A 22,912-nucleotide genomic window follows, 5' to 3' on the forward strand; every position below is an offset into this window, starting at 1 on the left:
AAGAATTTATAAAAAAATTGCATGTGGTTGCTTAGCAATACTCTGATCAACAATGGTACCAGAATCTTTAAATTATGGCTTTGTGCATGGGAAATCATGTCTCACAAACTTGATTGAGTTTTTTGAAGAAGTAACAAAGAGGATTGATGAGGGCAGAGCAGTAGATGTGATCTATATGGACTTCAGTAAGGCGTTCGACAAGATTCCCCATGGGAGACTGATTAGCAAGGTTAGAGCTCATGGAATACAGGGAGAACTAGCCATTTGGATACAGAACTTGCTCAAACGGAGAAGACAGAGGGTGGTGGTGGAGGGTTGTTTTTCAGACTGGAGGCCTGTGACCAGTGGAGTGTCATAAGGATTGGTGCTAGGCCCTCTACTTTTTGTCATTTACATAAATGATTTGGATGCGAGCATAAAAGGTACAGCTAGTAAGTTTGCAGATGAACCAAAATTGGAGGTGTAGTGGACAGCGAAGAGGGTTACCTCAGATTACAACAGGATCTGGACCAGATGGGCCAATGGGCTGAGAAGTGATAGACGGAGTTTAATTCAGATAAATGCGAGGTGCTGCATTTTGGGAAAGCAAATCTTAGCAGGACTTATACACTTAATGGTAAGGTCCTAGGGAGTGTTGCTGAACAAAGAGACCTTGGAGTGCAAGTTCATAGCTCCTTGAAAGTGGAGTCGCAGGTAGATAGGATAGTGAAGAAGGCGTTTGGTATGCCTTCCTTTATTGGTTAGAGTATTGAGTACAGGAGTTGGGAGGTCATGTTGCGGCTCTACAGGACATTCGTTGGGCCACTGTTGGAATATTGCGTGCAATTCTGGTCTCCTTCCTATCGGAAAGATGTTGTGAAACTTGAAAGGGTTCAGAAGAGATTTACAAGGATGTTGCCAGGGTTGGAGGATCTGAGCTACAGGGAGAGGCTGAACAGGCTGGGGCTGTTTTCCCTGGAGCGTCGGAGGTTGAGGGATGACCTTATAGAGGTTTACAAAATTATGAGGGACATGGATAGGATAAATAGACAAAGTATTTTCCCTGGGGTTGGGGAGTCCAGAACTAGAGGGCATAGGTTTAGGGTGAGAGGGGAAAGATATAAAAGAGACCTAAGGGGCAACGTTTTCACGCAGAGGGTGGTATGTGTATGGAGGAGGCTGGTACAATTGCAACATTTAAGAGACATTTGGATGGGTATATGAATAGGAAGGGTTTGGAGGGATATGGGCCGAGTGCTGACATGTGGGACTAGATTGGGTTGGGATATCTGGTCGGCATGGACGGGTTGGACCGAAGGGTCTGTTTCCATGGTGTACATCTCTATGACTCTATGACTGTAAGTACACAGCTGTATGATCTTTGCTGCTTAAGATGCTCTGTGTGAAGTGATTACATTTTCACTACAGTCAGGTTTCTACCAGTCACATCATGGTTGAGGCAATAGATTGAGTTTGTGGGAGATTGTGCAACTGCTTGAATGGTCAGGGTAAGATGAGAACTTTACAGGAAAGGGAGACTGTAGACTGTCTACCACACCATCCTGATGGTAGGTTTAAAATGGGAGAGGAGAGAACAGTAGGAGTACAGTGTCTACCCAAAAAGTGAGACAGCTCATCCTGATCTGACTTTGAGAGAGGAGGTAAATGACTAAATATAGATAATGAGTGATGCTCTCTGCAGTTTCTGTTTTTATTCTGGATTTCCTGCTTATCAAGTTGAGGGATGTCAGTGCTTAGAATAGAATCCTTTCCACTGTGTTCTTACCAAAAACATAAAAGTCCAGACATAGGGGAAAAGGGCAGGGTTTACATTTCCTTTTTTACTGGTCGTAGGAAAACAGTGCAAAAGTAACCTAGCCAATCACCACTCTGCTAATTTCTTTCTAATTATTAGTAATGTTATAAAATAATTGTCGTGGCTGTTATCAACCATCAGTCCGAGGGTTCCAAATCTCAAAACTGCAGATCTAATCACAACCTTCATGGAAAAATAATTACAAGAATTGAATGCTAAATGAAAATTAAGTGCAGCTCCTTTGGCATAAAGGAAAGTTTGACCTTTGATCAAAGAAACTTGGTAGAACTCAGGCTAGTTGGTTCAAAGAGAGAGCCCCCCTCCTCAGTGCCTGGAGTCTCACCTGACACAGAAGAAGGTGGTCCTGTCTAATGTAGTTAGTCCCTGCAGCTGTAGATATCATTGTGTCACTTCCTCAGGGAAGCATCCTTGGCCCAGCCAAGTACAGAATGTTCCAACACATACCTGAATAGAATAGAACAGAATAACCTTTATTGTCACATATACCCAATGAGTATAGTGAAAAGTTTTATATGTTGCCAATTACAATGGTGACTTAAATACAAAAATACCTAGGCACAGCTTCTTTAGTTACAAGATCTTAGACAATAGAGAAATAAAATGTCCAGCATTGCAGAAATAAAAGTTCAGTACAACAAACCACGCTGACACATAGCTTCCAGTCCACACCAGGCCCTGGCCCCAGACTGCGGCAGCAACATGCCATGCCAGAAGGTCACCACACCATGCTGGGAGGGCCCTATGTGAGGAGACTGCTGTGCCACGCTGGGAGGTCACCATGCCCTGCTGGGAGTCATCACTGGAGGACAGGAATCGTCGTCAGGGGGCATGAGTCACCACTCACCAGAGGCCAGGGATAGTTGCCAGAAGACTGGAGTTGTTAATGGGTGTGACAGAAGAAGTAAAAAAAAAGCACTAAAGAAGAATGAGCAGAGTGGATAAGCTGTGGCTGTAATGCCCTACGCTGCTGCCATCATGCATCAAGTGCCTTGGAGAGTACTCTTGGCATTCGAAGTTGCAAAGTGTTCAGACCCAACCTACTCGACCTCTCTTCATACCACAATCCCTCCATACCAGGTATCGGCCCAGTGAACCTTTTTTGGACTGCTTCCAATGCCAGTATATCTTTCCTTAGTCAAAGTCATAAAATTGTTCACAGTATTCTGTGTTCGGACTACTGCCTCTTAAAACTTTAGTAATATCTCCCTCCTTTCATACCCCATTCCCTTTGAAATAAAAGTTGACATTCCATTGCCTTCCTGAAAACCACTGAACCTGGATGCTAGCATTTTGAAATTCACGAATGAGGATTCTCAAATACCTCTGTTGTGCAGCTTTCTAAAATCTTTCTCCATTTAAATAATATTCAGTTCCTCTAGTTTTCCTGCCAATGTTCATAACCTCACATTTTTCCTAATTTTATTCCACCTGCCAAGTTCTTGTCAACTTGCTTAACCTGTCTACATTCCTCTGCAGGTTCTTTGTGCATCCTCATCACTTGCCTTCCCACCTATGTTTGTGTCATCTGGAAACTTGGCTCCTGTACATTCACTTTCCCCATCCAAATCATTAATATATATCAGAAATTATTGTGGTCGCAGCACTGACCCCTGTAATCTTTCCTAAGATGTGGTACCCAGAACTATATGCAATACTCCAGCTGCAGTCTAACACATATCTTGTATAAATTCAACATCACCTCCTTGCTCCTGTACTCTATTAATGAAAACAAGCCTTTATTAATACAACCAAGGACAGTGATTCAGTGGTTAGCACTGCTGCCTCACAGCACCAGGAGTTCCAGGTTCGATCCCTGCCTTCGGTGACTGTATGGAGTTTGCACGTTCTTGCCGTGCCTGTGTGGGTTTCCTCCCATAGTACAAAGATGCCTTATGGAGGTTTACAAAATTATGAGGGGCATGGACAGGGTAAATAGGCAAAGTATTTTCCCTGGGGTCAGGGAGTCCAGAACTAGAGGGCATAGGTTTAGAGTGAGAGGGGAAAGATATAAAAGAGACCTAAGGGACAACTTTTTCACACAGAGGGTGGTACGGGTATGGAATGAGCTGCCAGAGGAGGCTGGTACAATTGCAACATTTAAGAGGCATTTGGATGGGCATATGAATAGGAAGGGTTTGGAGGGATATGGGCCGGGTGCTGGAAATCAGAAACCAAAACAGAAATTGCTGAGGAAACTCAGCAGGTCTGACAGCATCAGTGGAGAGAAAGCAGAGTTAATGTTTCAGGTCCAGTTTTGAAGAAGGTGTCACTAGACCCGAAATGCTGACTTTGCTTTCTCGTCACAGATGCTGCCAGATCTGCTGAGTTTTCCCAGCAATATTTATTTTTATAATTTTCTAAAAGTCCATGTACACCACATCAACAGCATTTACCCTCATCAAAGTTTTCTGTTACCTCTTCAAATAACTCCAGCAATTTAGTTAAACCACAATTTTGCCTGGAGAAATCGATGCTGACTCTTCCTAATCAGTGCACGTTTTTTCCATGTGACTGCTAATTCTATAGATTCCCAACCGCTAAAGTTAAAATGATTGCTCGATAATTGCTGGGCTTATCTTTACAATCTTTCTCGAGTAAGACTGTAATGTTTACAATCTTCCTGTCTTCTGGCACCTCCTCTGTGTCTAGAGAAGTTTGAAAGATTACTGCCAATACCCCCACAATTTGCATGCTCTATTGGTTCAAAATGCTTGGATGCAACTCATCCAGTCCCAGTGCCTGGTCAAATTTATGTACCAGCAGTCTACATGAAATTTCTTCCTTATGAATTCTGAACCTTTCTAGTTTCAGAGTTCCTTCCTCAGTCACCATGACCTGGGTAGCACTCCCTGTTTGGTAAAGACAGATGCAAAGTATTCATTTAATACCTCAGCCATGCACCAGTTGCTTTACTATTTACAGTGCAACCTCGATTATCTGAACACCAATTGTCCGAATTTTGGATTATCCGAACAAGATCTCAAGGTCCCGATGCTTGGCAAACTGTGTTGTCTGAACCATTAGATTATCCAAACAAAATACTCTCTGCCTATGTCGTTTGGATAATCGAGGTTGCTCTGTATATGCCTATTGTAGACTTTGGGACATTCTTTATGTTAGCTGCCAGTCTTTTCCCATTATTCCTCTTGACTTCTCTTTGCCTTGTCACCTCTCCTCTTGGTATTTGGTATTCCTCTTGGTTCTCAATTTTATTTTCTGCCTGACACTTGTTATAAACACATTTTTTCTTCTTTATCTTAATTTGTTTCCTTTGCCAGCCAGAGATCTCTGATTTCATTTGTTCAACCTTTCCCACTTGGGTACTTTACTGTACCCAAACCATCTCCTCTTTGAAGGTAGCCCATCATTAAGTTATTACTGTTCCCATGAACCCCTTGTTCTAGTCAATCCTGCTCAGTTCTGTTCTTGTCCCTTTAAGGTTCAAGGTGGTATCCTGTAGAGACACTCAAACTAAGGCTGTGGTCCTTAACAACATCCTGATTGCACATATCTTCAGCAATACCTATACCTAATACAGAAACAAGAATAAGATAATCAGAAAAAGTATTAGACACAAGTGGGATGAGTGCATTTCCAATAATACTCCAGAAGCTTCTCTGAATTGAAGACAAAAATAGCCAGTTTGATCAGCATCCTGTCTACTACCTTAAACATGCACTTTCTCCACCATTGACTCAGCAGCAGCAGTGTGTAACAACTAGAAGACACTGTACCACAATGTGCCAAGGCTCCTTCAAAACTATCCAACTTAAAACACCTCCCAAACAGAAGAACCAGGGCAGCAGAGGTATAGGAACATCACCACTTCCAAGTTCCTCCCTGTTTTTTCTGACTTAGAAATATTCCTTTCACTGTCACTGGCTGGAAGCCCATTCCTAACAGCTTTGCTGTAGAAAGAGGCTCACCACCCTTTTCTTATGGGCAATGAGGGAAGGGGTGCAAATATTTGGGTTTGTTTTCCTTGGAGCAGAGAAGGCTGAGGAGTGATGTGATTGAGGAGTACAAAATTATGATAGGTATAGACAGGATAGGTCACAAGAACCTCTTCCCCGGGCAGACATAGAACAGTACAGCACAAGAACAGACCCTTCAGCCTTCAACGTTGTGCCGAACATGGCGCCAAGTTAAACTAATCCCTTTGCCTACTGATGGTCCTTATCCCTCCACTCCTTGCTTATTCATGTGGTTATCTAAAAGCACCTTAAATGCCCATATCGTATCTGTCTCCACCTCTACTCCTGGCACCCACCACTCTCTATGTATCACTTGCCCCTCGCATCTCCTTTGAACTTTAACCTTCCTACTTTAAATGCATGCTCTCCAGTATTATACATTTCAACTCTAAGAGAAAGATTCTATCAACCCGATCTATGTCTCTGATAATTTTATAAACTTATATCGGGTCTCCCTTCAGCCTCAGACATGTCTAAGACTAGACAACACAAGTTTAAGGTGAGGAGCAAGTGGTTTAGAGGAGATCTGAGAAAGAAATTCTTCACTCAACAGGCAGTAGAAATATGGAACATACTGTCTGAGAAGGTGATGGAGGTACTCTCACAGAAGCATTTGGACGAGCACTTAAAATGCCAGCATATGGTAGGCTCTGGTCTAAGAGTGGGTAAATGCGATTAGTGTAGTTTGATAGGCGCAAATTAGTGCAGATGCTGAATTGAAAAACAAAAAATGCTGGAGATCACAGTGGGTCAGGCAGTGTCCATGGAGAGAAAGCAAGCTAATGTTTCCAGTCTAGATGACATTTCATTGGAGCTGATGTGAATTGTGGAAGGGACAGCAATTACACGATGGTGGAGAGGCATGGGCAGTTGGGGTTGGAGTGCCTGGGGGAGACAGGATGTTAATAATTCAGATTAAGTGATCGGAATATGAGACATGCAGAACTGTGGTATGTGTAACTGCCAGACTGGAAAAACAGGCAGTCCCACTGGAGTGGGGGTAGGGGAGAGTGGGTAACAGAGAATGTGACAAGCAAAGTTAAAAGAAAGGCAAAGAATAGTTTCACAATTTGAAAATGTTGTACTCAATATTGAGCTCAGAAGGTTGTAAACTGCCTAGTTTGAAGATGAGATGGTGCTCCTTCTGTGATTCGTTGGAGCATTGTGGCATGCCGAGGACAGACAAGTGGGCATGTGAGCAAGACATTGTGTTAAAATGACTGACCAAGGAAGGTCAGTGTTATGCTAGGTGAAGAAACAGAGAATTGGATGGAATCCTTGCAGAACATGGTGTGGGAAGAGTTGTAGTGAAGGTAGCTGTGGGAGTCAGTGTCTTCATAGTGGATGGCAGTGGACAATTTATTATCCAAAATGGAAATGGAGAGGTCAAGGAAAACAAGTGTCAGAAATGAATGATGTGAAAGTTATAGAGGGTGGAAATTGGAGTCAAAATGAACAAACGTTTCAAAGTCCAGCCGAAAGCATGAAGATGTATCAAAAAGAGTTGTGAAGAGGGGCCAGTGTCGTACTGGAATAAGAATTGTTCCGCATACCCCACTAAGAGGCAGGGCATAGCTGGGACCCAAGCGGGTGCCCATAGCTACTCCTTTGACTTGTCAGAAGTGAGATGAATTAAATACAAAATTGTTCAGTGGGAGAACACGTTCAGCTGAGCAGAGGAGAGTGGTGATGGATGGGAATTGTTCAGGCCTTTAGTTGAGGAAGAAGCCGAGAGCTCTCAGATCATCCTGCTGAGGAATGGAGGTATCAAGGGATTGGACTCCATGGTGTACAGGAGGCAGTTAGGACCAGGGAACTGGAAATTGCCACTATGGCAGAGGTCATCAGAAGAATTGCAAATGTAGGTGGGCAGAGTCTGGACAAGTGAAGAGAGGATGGAGTCAAGGCAGGAGGAAATAAGCTCAGTGGGGCAGGAACAGGCTGATATGATAGGCCTACCAGGACAGTTTGATTTGTGGATTTTGAGAAGGAGGTAGAAGCTGGCTGTCCAGAGTTGGGAGACTATAAGGTTGGAGGCAGTGCAGGGAAGATCTCCAGAGCTAATGAGGTCGGTGACAGTCCTGGCAGCAATGGCTTGATGTTCGGATATGGGGTCATGGTCAGGGGGAAGTAGGAAAAAGTATCAGAGAGTTGGTGTTGAGCCTCCACAAGTTAAAGATTTCTAAAATTTCTGCATTCTGCGCTCTCAGGTCCAATCCTAACTTTGTTATCAAACCCGCTGTCAAAGCCGGTGCCATTGCAGTGTGGTGCACTGATCTTTACCTTCATCTGCAATTCCTCTGATGCTTTCTGCCATATTGAAAATTTCCAGTTCCCTAGCCCTAACTGCCTCCTGTTCAACATGGATATGCAGTCCCTCTAAACCTCCATTCCTCACCAGGATGGTCTGACAGGTCTCGGTTTCTTTTTTAACCAGAGACCTGAACAATCCCAATCATCACCACTCTCCTCTGCTTGGCTGAACTTGTTCTCCCACTGAACAATTTCTCCTTTAATTTGTCTCACTTCTGCCAAGTCAAGGGAGTGGCTATGGGCACCCACATGTGTCCCAGTTATGCCCTACCTCTTTATGGGGTATGTGGAACAATCCTTGTTCCAGTCCTTCCACAACTTTTTCTTACATCAATGACTATTTCACTGCTAGGACTTGGAAAAATTTGTTCATTTTAACTCTGATTTCCACCCCTTTGTAACTTTCACATCATCCATTTCCAACATTTCCTTTCTTTGACCTCTCCGTTTCCATTTTGGGGAATAAACTGTCCACTACAAAGTCACTGATTTCCATAGCTACTTTCACTAAAGCTCTTCCCACCCCATGTCCTGCAAGAATTCCATCCCATTCTTTAAATTCCTTTGCCTAAGTTGTACCTGTTTGGACAATGCCACCTTCTAGAACAGCACTGCTGTCATGGCTTCCTTCTTCTGTAACCATGGTTTCCCACCCACTGTGGTTGATACAGCTCTCGCTCACATTCAACCTATCACCCATGCATGCTTCATTCCCTTCCCTTCCCTTCCCATCCCATCACTTACAACAATGTGATCGGGTCCCCTTTATTCTTATTTTTCACCCCACCAGACTCCTCGTTCAAAGGATTATCATTGTCAGCCATTTCAGACAACTCCAGCAGAGCACCACCACTGAATACATCTTCTTTTCACTCCCCCATCTACATTTTACAGGGATTGTTCCCTCTGGGACACATTAGTCTATTCCTCGACTACCAACACCATCCCCCTTTTCCACAGCACCTTCCCATTTAACTGCTGAAGGTGTAACACCTGCCCTTTCATCTCATTCCTGCTCACCATCCTAAGGCCTAAACAGTCTTTCCAGGTGAAGCAACATTTTATCTGTACCTCCTCCAATCTTATTATATAAGATTGTATTATATCTACTGCACCCAATGTAGCCTCCTCAACATTGGAGAAACTATATACAGACTGGGTGACTGCTGAACAGAACACCTCCAGTCTGTGCACAAGCATGACCCTGGCCTTCCTGTAGCCAATCATTTTAGCACAGTGTCTTGCTCACATGCTCACTGGTCTGTCCTCAACATGCTGCAATGCTCCAGAAAATCACAGTGCAAACTGCAGGAACACCATCTCAGCTTTAAACTAGGCAATTTATAATCTTCTGCGCTCAATATTGAGTGCAACACCTTCAAACTGTGAACCCATTTCTTTCCTTTCTTTTAGCTTTGCTTGTTATATTCTCTATCACCCTCTCTCCCCTTCCGCCAACCCAGTGGACTGACGGTTCTTTCCAGTCTGGCAGTTAGGCACACCATTGTTATGCCATTCTCACATTCCCATGATTTAATCTGAATTATCAACTTCCTTTCTTCCCCAGCACTCCAACCCCAACCACCCCAGCATAAAAGCTGCTCCCTCCTCACTTCACCAGCTCTGATGAAGTGTCATCTAGACTTGAAATGTTAACTAGCTTTTGCTCTGTGGATGCTGCCTGACCTACTGTGATCTTCAGCATTTTTTAGTTTTTGGTTAGTGTAGTTTAACGTTTGTTAGCATGGTGGGCTGATGGGCCCCTTTGTATACCAGATGACTCTGTGACTAATGCTGGCATTGCCAGTAGCCCTTATATCCCAGGAACAATCAAAATAAATCAGACTAGTCAAGGCCATTTAACAGATCAATTTCCAGTACACTAACACTCCATTCTGCCATTCAGTTTGTTTTGTTTTCATGTATTTAAAACTTGACTTAGAAAAAGGATACTCTTGTTATTTAGTGGCATCTTGAACAATTACAGATCCAGATACATTTGGACATGTGAATAATCAATTATAATATGTGGCGTATAGAACTATGTAAGGCTAGATTTTCTAAAACAATGTCTTTTCTGTATGCTGCTAAACAGCTTTTACGTTTTATCTGTTGACAGCTGCAGACAAATACAATTGGACCTCACTGCAGGAGGTTCACCCCTTTGTTGTGCTTTTGATTTGGAGATGCTGGTGTTGGACAGGGGTGGACAAAGCTAAAAATCACACAACACCAGGTTATAGTCCAACAGGTTTATTTGGAAGCATGAGCTTTTGGAGATTTGCTCCTTTACCCATCTGATGAAAGAGCAGCACTCCAAAAGCTCATTCCAAACATATACCACCCTCTGCGTGAAAACATTGCCCCTTAGGTCTCTTTTATATCTTTCTCCTCTCACCCTAAACCTATGCCGTCTAGTTCTGGACTCACCACCCCAGGGAAAAGACTTTGCCTATTTACCCTATCCATGCCCCTCAATTTTGTAAACCTCTAAGGTCACCCCTCAGCCTCCAACACTCCAGGGAAAACAGCCCCAGGCTGTTCAGCCTCTCCCTATAGCTCAAATCCTCCAACCCTGGCAACATCTTTGTAAATCTTTTCTGAAACCTTTTCAAATTTCATAACATCTTTCAGATAGGATGGAGACCAGAATTGCATGCAACATTCCCAAAGTGGTCTAACCAACATCCTGAACAGACGCAACATGACCTCCCAACTCCTGTACTCAGTACTCTGACCAATAAAGGAAAGCATACCAAACGCCTTCTTCACTATCCTATCTACCTGCAACTCAACTTTCAAGGAGCTATGAATCTGCACTCCAAGGTCTCTTTGTTCAGCAACACTCCCTAGGACCTTACCATTAAGTGTATAAGTCCTGCTAAGATTTGCTTTCCCAAAATACAGCACCTCGCATTTATCTGAATTAATCTCCATCTGCCACTTCTCAGCCCATTGGACCATCTGGTCCAGATCCTGTTGTAACCTGAGGTAACCTTCTTTGCTGTCCACTAAAACTCCAGTTTTGGTGTCATCTGCAAACTTACTAACTGTACCTCTTATGCTCGCACCCAAATCATTTATATAAGTGACGAAAAGTAATGGACCCAACACCGATCCTTGTGGCACTCCACTGGTCACAGGCCTCCAGTCTGAAAGACAACCCTCCACCACCACCCTCTGTCTTCTACCTTTGAGCCAGTTCTGTATCCAAATGGCTAGTTCTCCTTGTATTCTGTGAGATCTAACCTTGCTAATCAGTCTCCCACAGGGAACCTTGTTGAACGCCTTACTGAAGTCCATATAGATCACATCTACTGCTCTGCCCTCATCAATCCTCTGGCTTCTTCAAAAAACTCAATCAAGTTTGTGAGACATGATTTCCCACGCACAAAACCATGTTGACTATCCCTAATCAGTCCTTGCCTTTCCAAATACATGAATATCCTGTCCCTCAGGATTCCCTCCAACAACTTGCCCACCACCAACATCAGGCTGTATAGTTCCCTGGCTTGTCCTTACCACCCTTCTTAAACAGTGCACCACATTAGCCAACCTCCAGTCTTCCTCACCTGTGGCAATCAGTGATACAAATATCTCAGCAAGAGGCCCAGCAATTACTTCTCTAGCTTCTCAGAGTTCTGGAGTACACCTGATCAGGTCCTGGGATTTATCCACCTTTGTGTGTTTCAAGACATCCAGCACTTCCTCCTCTAATATGGACATTTCTTCAAGATGTCACCATCTATTTCCCTACATCTTCCATGTCCTTTTCCACAGTAAATACTGATGCAAAATATTCATTTAGTATCTTCCCCAATTTCTGCAGCACTGCACAAAGGCCTCCTTGCTGATCTTTGAGGGGCCCTATTCTCTCCCTAATTACCCTTTTGTCCTTAATGTATTTGTAAAAAACCTTAGGATTCTCCTTAATTCTGTTTGGAGGTCCTCGCAAGTAGTAATATCTGGACTAGTCCCGGTGCTACGAGCTAGTGAGGGCAGGAATAGGAAGATGGAGCAGATGACTGCATAGCTGTGGAGCTGGTGTATGGGAGAAGGATCCACATTTTTGGATTATTGGAATCTCTTTTGGGGTAGAAGTGACCTGTATAAGGAGGATGGTTTGCACCTAAATTGGAAGGGGACTAATATACTGACAAGGAGATTTGCTAGAGCTGCTCAGGAGGATTTAAACTAGTAAGGTGGGACCCAGGGAGATAGTGAGGAAAGAGATCAATCTGAGACTGGTGCAGTTGAGAACAGAAGCGAGGCATGGTTAGGAACACGGGACTGGGATATCGTAGCAATTACAGAAACATGGCTCAGGGATGGACAGGACTGGCAGCTTAATGTTCCAGGATACAAATGCTACAGGAAGGATAGAAAGGGAGGCAAGAGAGGAGGGGGAGTGGTGTTTTTGATAAATGGATAGCATTACTGGAATTACTGGAATTAAGTCCAGGCAAGTTATTTGGGTGGAACTGAGAAATAAGAAAGGGATGATCACCTTATTGAGATTGTATTATAGACCCCCTAATAGTTAGAGGGAAATTAGAAACAAATTTGTAAGGAGATCTCAGTTATCTGTAAGAATAATATGGTGGTTATGGTAGGGGATTTTAATGGTCCAAACATAGATTGGGACTGCCATAGTGTTAAGGGTGTGGATGGAGAGGAATTTGTTAAGTGTGTACAAAAAAAGTTTAAAGGATAAATTAATGACTTTACAAACTAAGAAACCACCAACTGGACAATCCATGATGTACATCCATCATGACATCATGCATTCCTGTCCACTTGCACAGTGTTCTCTGGTTGGAGAGGATAAGGTGGAAGGCAGCCTGTTGCCTTGTACATACTACTGGCCTCATTTTTGAGATGCCTCATCCACAGGCTACTGCATCTGTACCACTACAGGGAGAGTCAAGGCACAGAGAAAACAAGGGAAGATGCCCTTTCACAGCAGCCCTGCAACTGCATGAGATCATTGGCTAGGACACCCACTGGCATCACTGCACAGTCAGCTGCACTAAATAATCAATATTACAAAGAAGCTTATTCTTTCTGTACATACCACTGCACAGCTCCTACAACAACATTGATCAATCTCTTGGAGAGCTATCTGTTCATTCTCAATGACATCAGGGATCGCATGCACTCAAAACCTCTCAATTATAAAAAGCTTAAGTATTGCATGGATCTCTCAGAAGAGCATTCATATAATTTAGGAACCGAAGCAAGCCATTGGCCTCTTAAACCTGCTCTAGCATTTAACAAAATCATGGCTGATTTCATCATAACCTTAAATCCACACTTCCATCTGCCCTGATAACCTTTTGCTCCTTTGCTTAGCAATAATATATCAACCTCTGCTTTTAAAATTTTAAAAGATTCTGCTTCTACTGCCTTTCGAAGAATAGACATCAGAGACATATAACCCTCAAAAAAAATCATCTTTGTCTTAAATGCACAACCCCTTAATTTTAAACAATGATTCAAATTTCTGGATTCTCTGACAAGAGGATGCATCCTCTCCACATCCATTCTACTAAGACCTTCAAGATCTCGTAAGTTCCAATTAAACCACTTCTCACTCTTCTAAACTCTAGTGGATAGATACCTAGCCTGTCCAACCTTTCCTCATGACTCAGATTGACTATTCCAGGTAAGAGTCAAGTAAACCTTCTGCAAACTAGTTGGAACAGATTTACATACTATCTTATAGAAAGAAACTATATGACACACAATACTCCAAATACAGTCTCACCAATTCCTTATCTAACTGAAGCACAAACTCCCTACCCTTGTATTCCATTCTACTTCGAGTAAATGATAACATTCTATTAGCTTTTCTCATTACTTCCTGAACCTGAAAAAATAGCCTTTTGCAATTCACATATAACACCGAGACCACCAGCACTTCCAAGTTTCAGTCTCTCAGCATTTGGATACTGTTAATCTAGTCACCGATAACTGATTATGAATTTTGATTATCAAATAACCTGCAGTGATTGGAATCAGCTGGATCTTGTTGACTACAAAATCCTTGATTGGATTGTTAACTTGGGCCAATCAGGAAAGTCCTGGCTGACCAATATAACCAGGAAAGTGGGAGGGGCGGGGGCTTGCTGGGTCTGTATTGTCTGCACTTTTGTATGTAACGGTATTGTCTAATGTACAAATGTCATTGTCACTGTCTTGTCATATGTGGAACTGGGATTTGAGGTTTGTCCTCCTCCCTGTAAAATGGTTGAACGGTAGGGTTCGGGGCCTAGCTTTGCTGCTCCCCTCCCTTGTAAAACTGCTGTCTTTCGTGTACAGCTGTCAATGTTTTTTGTAAATTGTTTTGTAACTTGTTTAATAAAATAAAATATAACCAGGAAAGTGGGAGGGGCGGGGGCTTGCTGGGTCTGTATTGTCTGCACTTTTGTATGTAACGGTATTGTCTAATGTACAAATGTCATTGTCACTGTCTTGTCATATGTGGAACTGGGATTTGAGGTTTGTCCTCCTCTCCCTGTAAAATGGTTGAACGGTAGGGTTCGGGGCCTAGCTTTGCTGCTCCTCTCCCTTGTAAAACTGCTGTCTTTTGTGTACAGCTGTCAATGTTTTTTGTAAACTGTTTTGTAATTTGTTTAATAAAATAATATAACCAGGAAAGTGGGAGGGGCGGGGGCTTGCTGGGTCTGTATTGTCTGCACTTTTGTATGTAACGGTATTGTCTAATGTACAAATGTCATTGTCACTGTCTTATATGTGGAACTGGGATTTGAGGTTTGTCCTCCTCTCCCTGTAAATTGGTTGAACGGTAGGGTTCAGGGCCTAGCTAAGAAGAAAAAAAATATAACCAGGAAATTACGTTAGGGCCCGGGTGTCCTTGGAGAAGGAGCACGCGGTGTTGACCAACACCCTGGAGTTGTTCAGGGAGAGGTGGGCGCCGCAGGGAGTGGAGTGCATCATTTCTCCCTCCAACTCTATTTTGATTTAGTCCCTACCCTCCCCTTCACTGTTTTGATCACACAGCACTGTCCCTTGATGTGAAGGGCAGTGCTTGTCACTGGCCACCCGGGTGTTTTCCTATCTTCCTGGTGGTGGAATTTGAATAAAGATTCGTGCATTTGTGTCTTTCACTGTGTCTCACACGTATACACACACACCATGGGTGCTGGGGAAAAAATAAGCACTACCGCACTTAGGTGGTAGTGTGGGGGTTAAATTTTATAAAAAGAAAAAAAAAGAAAAGAAGAAAAAAAATCCAAAAACTGATCACACAGCATTGCCTTTTGAGTAGGGCACTGCTTGTCACTGGCCACCCGGGTGTTTTCATCTTCCTGGTGGTGGGGGTTAAAATAAAATAAACAGGAGATCCCTTCCCTTGACTGTTTGATCACACTGCATTGCCTTTTGTGAAGGGCACAGCTTGTCACTGGCCACTCGGGTGTTTTCCTATCTTCCTGGTGGTGGAAATTGAATAAAGATTCATGCACTTTGTGTCTTTCACTGTGTCTCACACCTATACACACACACCATAGGTGCTGGGGGAAAAATAAGCACTACCGCACTTAGGTGGAGAGAGAAAAAAAAAGAAATAAAAAAGAAAAAAATATATAACCATGGAATAAAAATAAGCACTACCGCAGTTAGGCGGTAGTGTGGGGGTTAAGAAACAAAACAAAAAAAGAATAAACAGGAGATCCCTTCCCTTCACTGTTTGATCACATAGCATTGCCTTTTGTGAAGGGCAGTGTTTGTCACTGGCCACCCGGGTGTTTTCCTATCTTCCTGGTGGTGGAATTTGAATAAAGATTCGTACACTTTGTGTCTTTCACTGTGTCTCACACGTATACACACACGCCATGGGTGCTGGGGAAGAAATAAGCACTACCGCACTTAGGTGGTAGTGTGGGGATTAAATTAAAAAAAAAGAAAAAGAAAAGAAAATAAGTAACAAAAAGAATATAACCAGGAAATTAGCACTACCGCAATTAGGCGGTAGTGTGGGGTTAAATTAAAAAAAAAACAGGAGTAAACTGGGATTTTAGGGTTGTCCTCATGTCCCTGTAAACTGTTTGAATGGTAGGAAAAAAAATATAACCAGGAAATTATTTTCTGAAAAACCTCCTCCTCTGCTTTTGGTTGCACTTCAGTCCTACGCTCCTGATCTTCGGGCACCCGGTACGGAGGAAGGAGGGCAGGTCTGAAGACCCCGTCGTGGGTCTGCTCCTGGGCCTGGCCAAACTGGCAATCAACAGGTCCTGCAGCGGGCCATGGAGGGGGTCGTTAGGGGCGACTGCCTGCCCCTCTTCCGCGGTTACGTTAGGGCCCGGGTGTCCCTGGAGAAGGAGCACACGGTGTCGACCAACACCCTGGAGTTGTTCAGGGAGAGGTGGGCGCCGCAGGGAGTGGAGTGCATCAATTCCCCCTCCAACTCTATTTTGATTTAGTCCCCACCCTCCCCCTCACTGTTTTGATCACACAGCACTGCCCTTTGATGTGAATGGCAGTGTTTGTCACTGGCCACCCGGGTGTTTTCCTATCTTCCTGGTGGTGGAAATCGAATAAAGATTTGTGCACTTTGTGTCTCTCACTGTGTCTCACACCTGCACACACACACCATGGGTGCTGGGGAAAAAAATAAGCACTTCCGCGGTTAGGCGGTAGTGTGGGGGTTAAATTTATAAATATAAAAAAAAAAGAAAAAAGAAGGAAAAAAAGAAAGAAAAAAAATAAACAGGAGTGTCCTGACCAAAAAAAAATATAACCAGGAAATTATTTTTTGAAAAACCTCCTCTTCTGCTTTTGGTTGCACTTCAGTCCCACGCTCCTAATCTTCGGGCACCCAGTACGGAGGAAGGAGGGCAGGTGTGAAGACCTCCTCGTGGTTCTGCTCCTGGTCCTGGTCAAACTGGCCATCAACAGGTCCAGGCAGCGGGCCGTGAAGGGGGTCGTTCGGGCCGACTGCCTGCCCCTCTTCCGCGGTTATGTTAGAGCCCGGATGTCCTTGGAGAAGGAGCACACGGTGTCGACCAACACCCTGGAGTTGTTCAGGGAGAGTTGGGCGCCGCAGGGAGTGGAGTGCATTATTTCTCCCTCCAACTCAATTTTGATTTAGTCCCTACCCTCCCCTTCACTGTTTTGATCACACAGCACTGCCCTTTGATGTGAAGGGCAGTGTTTGTCACTGGCCACTCGGGTGTTTTCCTATCTTCCTGGTGATGGGAATTGAATAAAGATTTGTGCACTTTGTGTCTTTCACTGTGTCTCCCACCTGCACACACACACACCATGGGTGCTGGGGAAAAATAAGCACTACCGCAGTTAGGCTGTAGTGTGGGGGTTGAAATATAATAAATAAACAAATAAATAAAAAGAAAGAAGTGTACATTAGGGCCCGGAAAAATAATATATAACCAGGAAATGTACGTTAGAGCCCGGGTGTCCTTGGAGAAGGAGCACGCGGTGTCGACCAACACCCTGGAATTGTTCAGGGAGAGGTGGGCACCGCAGGGAGTGGAGTGCATTATTTCTCCCTCCAACTCAATTTTGATTTAGTCCCTACCCTCCCCTTCACTGTTTTGATCACACAGCACTGCCCTTTGATGTGAAGGGCAGTGTTTGTCACTGGCCACCCGGATGTTTTCCTATCTTCCTGGTGGTGGAATTTGAATAAAGATTCGTGCACTTTGTGTCTTTCACTGTGACTCATACCTGCACACACACACCATGGGTACTGGGGGGAAAAAAAGCACTACCGCACTTAGGTGGTCGTGTGGGGTTTAAATTAAAAAAAAGAAAAAAAAGAAAAAGAAGAAAAAAATATAACCAGGAAATTTACGTTAGAGCCCGGGTGTCCTTGGAGAAGGAGCACACTGTTCCACCAACACCCTGGAGTTGTTCAGGGAGATGTGGGCGCCGCAGGGAGTGGAGTGCATCATTTCCCCCTCCAACTCTATTTTGATTTAGTCCCCACCCTCCCCTTCACTGTTTTGATCACACAGCACTGCCCTTTGATGTGAAGGGTAGTGTTTGTCACTGCCCACCCGGGTGTTTTCCTATCTTCCTGGTGGTGGAAATTGAATAAAGGTTCGTGCACTTTGTATCTTTCACTGTGTCTCACACCTATACACACACACCATGGGTGCTGGGGCAAAAATAAGCACTACCGCACTTAGGTGGAGAGAGAAAAAAAAAAGAAAAAAAAAGAAAAAATGTATAACCATGGAATAAAAATAAGCACTACCGCAGTTACGCGGTAGTGTGGGTGTTAAAAAACAAACAAAAAAAAAATAAACAGGAGATCCCTTCCCTTCACCGTTTGATCACACAGCATTGCCTTTTGTAAAAGACACTGCTTGTCACTGGCCACCCGGGTGTTTTCCTATCTTCCTGGTGGTGGAATTTGAATAAAGATTCATGCACTTTGTGTCTTTCACTGTGTCTCACACCTGCACAACCACACCATGTGTGCTGGGGAAAAAATAAGCACTACCGCGGTTAGGCGGTAGTGTGGGGGATTAATATAAAAAAAAGGAGATGGCCCCAGGGAGTGGAGTGCATTATTTATCCCTCCAACTCTATTTTGATTTAGTCCCTACCCTACCCTTCAAAGAAAAAAAAATATATAACCAGGAAATTAGCACTACCGCAGTTAGGCGGTAGTGTGGGGGTTAAATTTAAAAAAAACAAAAAAGAAAAATAAATAAATAAACAGGAGTAAACTGGGATTTGAGGTTTGTCCTCATGTCCCTGTAAACTGTTTGAATGGTAGGAAAAAAAAATATAACCAGGAAATTATTTTCTGAAAAACCTCCTCCTCTGCTTTTGGTTGCACTTCAGTCCCACGCTCCTGATCTTTCACTGTGTCTCACACCTGCACACACACACCATGGGTGCTGGGGAAAAAAATAAGCACTACCGCACTTAGGTGGTAGTGTGGGGGTTAAATTATATTAAAAAAAAGATAAAAAAGAAAAAAAAAGGAGTGTAAGGACACTGCTTGTCACTGGCCACCTGGGTGTTTTTCCCTTTTGAGATTTGGATCAGTGTGAGAGTGTGTGTACGTGCAAGGACTCTCCTCGTTAAAAAAAAAATAACCAGGAAATTTACGTTCGAGCCCGGGTGTCCTTGGAGAAGGAGCACGCGGTGTCCACCAACACCCTGGAGTTGTTCAGGGAGAGGTGGGCGCCGCAGGGAGTGGAGTGCATCATTTCTCCCTCCAACTCTATTTTGATTTAGTCCCTACCCTCCCCTTCACTGTTTTGATCACACAGCACTGCCCTTTGATGTGAAGGGCAGTGTTTGTCACTGGCCACCCGGGTTTTTCCTATCTTCCTGGTGGTGGAAATTGAATAAAGATTTGTGTACTTTGTGTCTTTCACTGTGTATCACACCTGCACACACACACCATGGGTGCTGGGGGAAAAAAATAAGCACTACCGCAGTTAGGCGGTAGTGTGGGAGGAAAAAAAAAGAAAAAAAAAAGGAGTGTAAGGGCACTGCTTTTCACTGGCCACTCGGGTGTTTTCCCCCCTATTAAAGAAAATATTAAAAAAAATATATAACCAGGAAATTTATGAGAACTACCTGTACCTCCTCAATTTTTGAAGTGTTAATGCTGTGGACTTAATCATGGTGTAGAGGAAAAGGCTTACCTTTACATGGCATCTTTCATAACCATACCTCCAAAACTTTACAGTTAACTCAGTACTTTTTTGAACTGTAGTTATTGTAGAAGGAACGTAGCAGCTAATTTGAGTTCAGCAAACCAGAATGATGACCAGTTAGGATTTTTTCACATGGTGTTAATTGAGGGTTAAATATTGGCCAGATCACCTGAGGATAACTTCCCTACTTTTCTTAAATACTGCCTTGGGATTATTGACATGCGTTTTTGTAAATATTCTCCAGACACTACACTTTTCCAGGAGAAATAATTGTTATCTATGCTTTCCAAACTGCATAGTATTCTGGCCTATCACTCATCTGGAGAGTGGTGATGTGCTGATACTTTAATTACTAGCTACAATTGTTTCTTTATCTGGTAGTTTGAAAATACTTTTTTTTATAACCAGGAAATTTCCTGGTGGTGGAAATTGAATAAAGATTCATGGACTTTGTGTCTCACACCTGCACAAACACCATGGGTGCTAGGGGGGAAAAAATAAGCACGACTGCAGTTAGGTGGTAGTGTGGGGGTTTAAAAAAAATAAAAAGAAAAGAAAAAAAGGGTGTCAAACAAAAAAAAATATAACCAGGAAATAGGTCTGAAGACCTCCTCGTGGGTCTGCTCCTGGGCCTGGCCAAACTGGCCATCAACAGGTCCAGGCAGCGGGCCATGGAGGGGGTCATTAGGGCCGACTGCCTGCCCCTCTTCCGCGGTTATGTTAGGGCCCAGGTGTCCTTGGAGAAGGAGCACGCGGTGTCGACCAACACCCTGGAGTTGTTCAGGGAGAGGTGGGCGCCGCAGGGAGTGGAGTGCATTATTTCCCCCTCCAACACTATTTTGATTTAGTCCCTACCCTCCCCTTCACTGTTTTGATCACACAGCATTGCCCTTTTTTGTGAAGGGCAGTGCTTGTCACTGGCGCCTCGGGTGTTTTCCTATCTTCCTGGTGGTGGAAATTGAATAAAGATTCGTGCACTTTGTGTCTCTCACTGTGTCTCACACCTGCACACACACACCATGGGTGCTGGGGAAACAAAATAAGCACTACCGCAGTTAGGCGGTAGTGTGGGGGGTTAAAAAAAACAAGAGATTGGAGTGCATTATTTCCCCCTCCAACTCTATTTTGATTTAATCCCTACCCTCCCCTTCACTGTTTAGATCACACAGCACTGCCCTTTGATGTGAAGGGCAGTGTTTGTCACTGGCCACTCGGGTGTTTTCCTTTCGAGAGTTGGAACAGTGTGAGTGTGTGTGCACGTGCAAGGACTCTCCTCCTTGAAGGTGTATGAGAGGAAGGGGACTGTCCCTGGACCAGCTGCCCCACATCCATAGAGAAAAAAATATAACCAGGAAATTTCCTGGTGGTGGAAATTGAATAAAGGTGCGTGCACTTTGTGTCTCTCACTGTGTCTCAAACCTGCACAAACACATCATGGTGCTGGGGAGTAAAAAATAAGCACTCCTGCAGTTAGGTGGTAGTGTGGAGGTTAAAAAAAAAAAAATAAAAAGAAAAGAAAAGAAAAAAAGGGGTGTCAAACAAAAAAAAATATAACCAAGAAATAGGTCTGAAGACCTCCTCGTGGGTCTGCTCCTGGGCCTGGCCAAACTGGCCATCAACAGGTCCAGGCAGCGGGCCGTGGAGGGGGTTGTTAGGGCTGACTGCCTGCCCCTCTTCCGTGGTTACGTTAGAGCCCGGGTGTCCTTGGAGAAGGAGCACGCGGTGTCGGCCAACACCCTGGAGTTGTTCAGGGAGAGGTGGGCGCCGCAGGGAGTGGAGTGCATTATTTCTCCCTCGAACTCAATTTTGATTTAGTCCTGGCCCTCCCCTTCACTGTTTGATCACACAGCACTGCCCTTTGATGTGAAGGGCTCTGCTTGTCACTGGCCACTTGGGTGTTTTCCTATCTTCCTGGTGGTGGAAATTGAATAAAGATTCGTGCACTTTGTGTCTCACACCTGCACACACACACACCATGGGTGCTGGGGAAAAAATAAGCACTACCGCAGTTAGGTGGTAGTGTGGGGGTTAAAAAGGGAAAAAAAAGAAAAAAGAAGAAAAAAGAAAGAAAAAAATATAACCAGGAAATAGGTCTGAAGACCTCCTCGTGGGTCTGCTCCTAGGCCTGGCCAAATTGGCCATCAACAGGTCCAGGCAGTGGGCCGTGGAAGGGGTCATTAGGGCTGACTGCCTGCCCCTCTTCCGCGGTTACGTTAGAGCCCGGTTGTCCTTGGAGAAGGAGCACGCGGTGTCCACCAACACCCTGGAGTTGTTCAGGGAGAGGTGGGCGCCGCAGGGAGTGAAGTGCATTATTTCCCCCTCCAACTCTATTTTGATTTAATCCTGGCCCTCCCCTTCACTGTTTGATCACACAGCATTGCCCTTTGATGTGAAGGGCACTGCTTGTCACTGGCCACCCGGGTGTTTTCCTATCTTCCTGGTGGTGGAAATTGAATAAAGATTCGTGCACCTTGCGTCTCTCACTGTGTCTCACACCTGCACACACACACACCATTGGTGCTGGGGAAAAATAAGCACTACCACAGTTAGGCGGTAGTGTGAGGGGTTAGCGAGAAAAAAAATAAACAGGAAAAAAAATTTTAAAAATATAACCAGGAAATCCCCCCCAGCTCTGTTGTGTTTTGACTTTGCTTCTTCAGGTAAGTATTGCTTATTGCTTGTTAATGGATCACTGGCTAAATGGGTGTTTTTCTTTGTCGTGAAAATATTGAATAAAGTTATCTTCTTGATTCTTGTGCTTATGTACACATCACACAGTGAAAAACAAGCACTATTGCTATATAGTAGTAGTGTAAGGAAAAGAAAAACATATAACCAGGAGATTAGAATGTCATCTGAGAAGCCACAGCTGGTGGCTGTACTGATCTCTATTAAATAAAGTGATTTAGTGAAGGGAACCAGCATCTGCATGGTTATTTCAGTATCCAAGCTTTCTTCATGTTTCTGACCCTCCAACCCAGGCAGCAACCTCTCACCCTAACTAGTTCAACTATATTCTTTCTATGATGTGGTGACTAGAACTGCAAGTAGTACTCCTGTTCTGAACTAGCCTGTCTTTTGTATAGTTTCTGTGTAACCTCCTTACTCCTTGTTTCCTATGTAGAAACTATTAAAGGTAGGTTTTC

This window comes from Chiloscyllium plagiosum, unplaced genomic scaffold (genome assembly GCF_037043375.1).
Source record: "Chiloscyllium plagiosum isolate Xiang-an unplaced genomic scaffold, Cpla_swu_hap1 HiC_scaffold_9, whole genome shotgun sequence".
NCBI lineage: Eukaryota > Metazoa > Chordata > Chondrichthyes > Orectolobiformes > Hemiscylliidae > Chiloscyllium > Chiloscyllium plagiosum.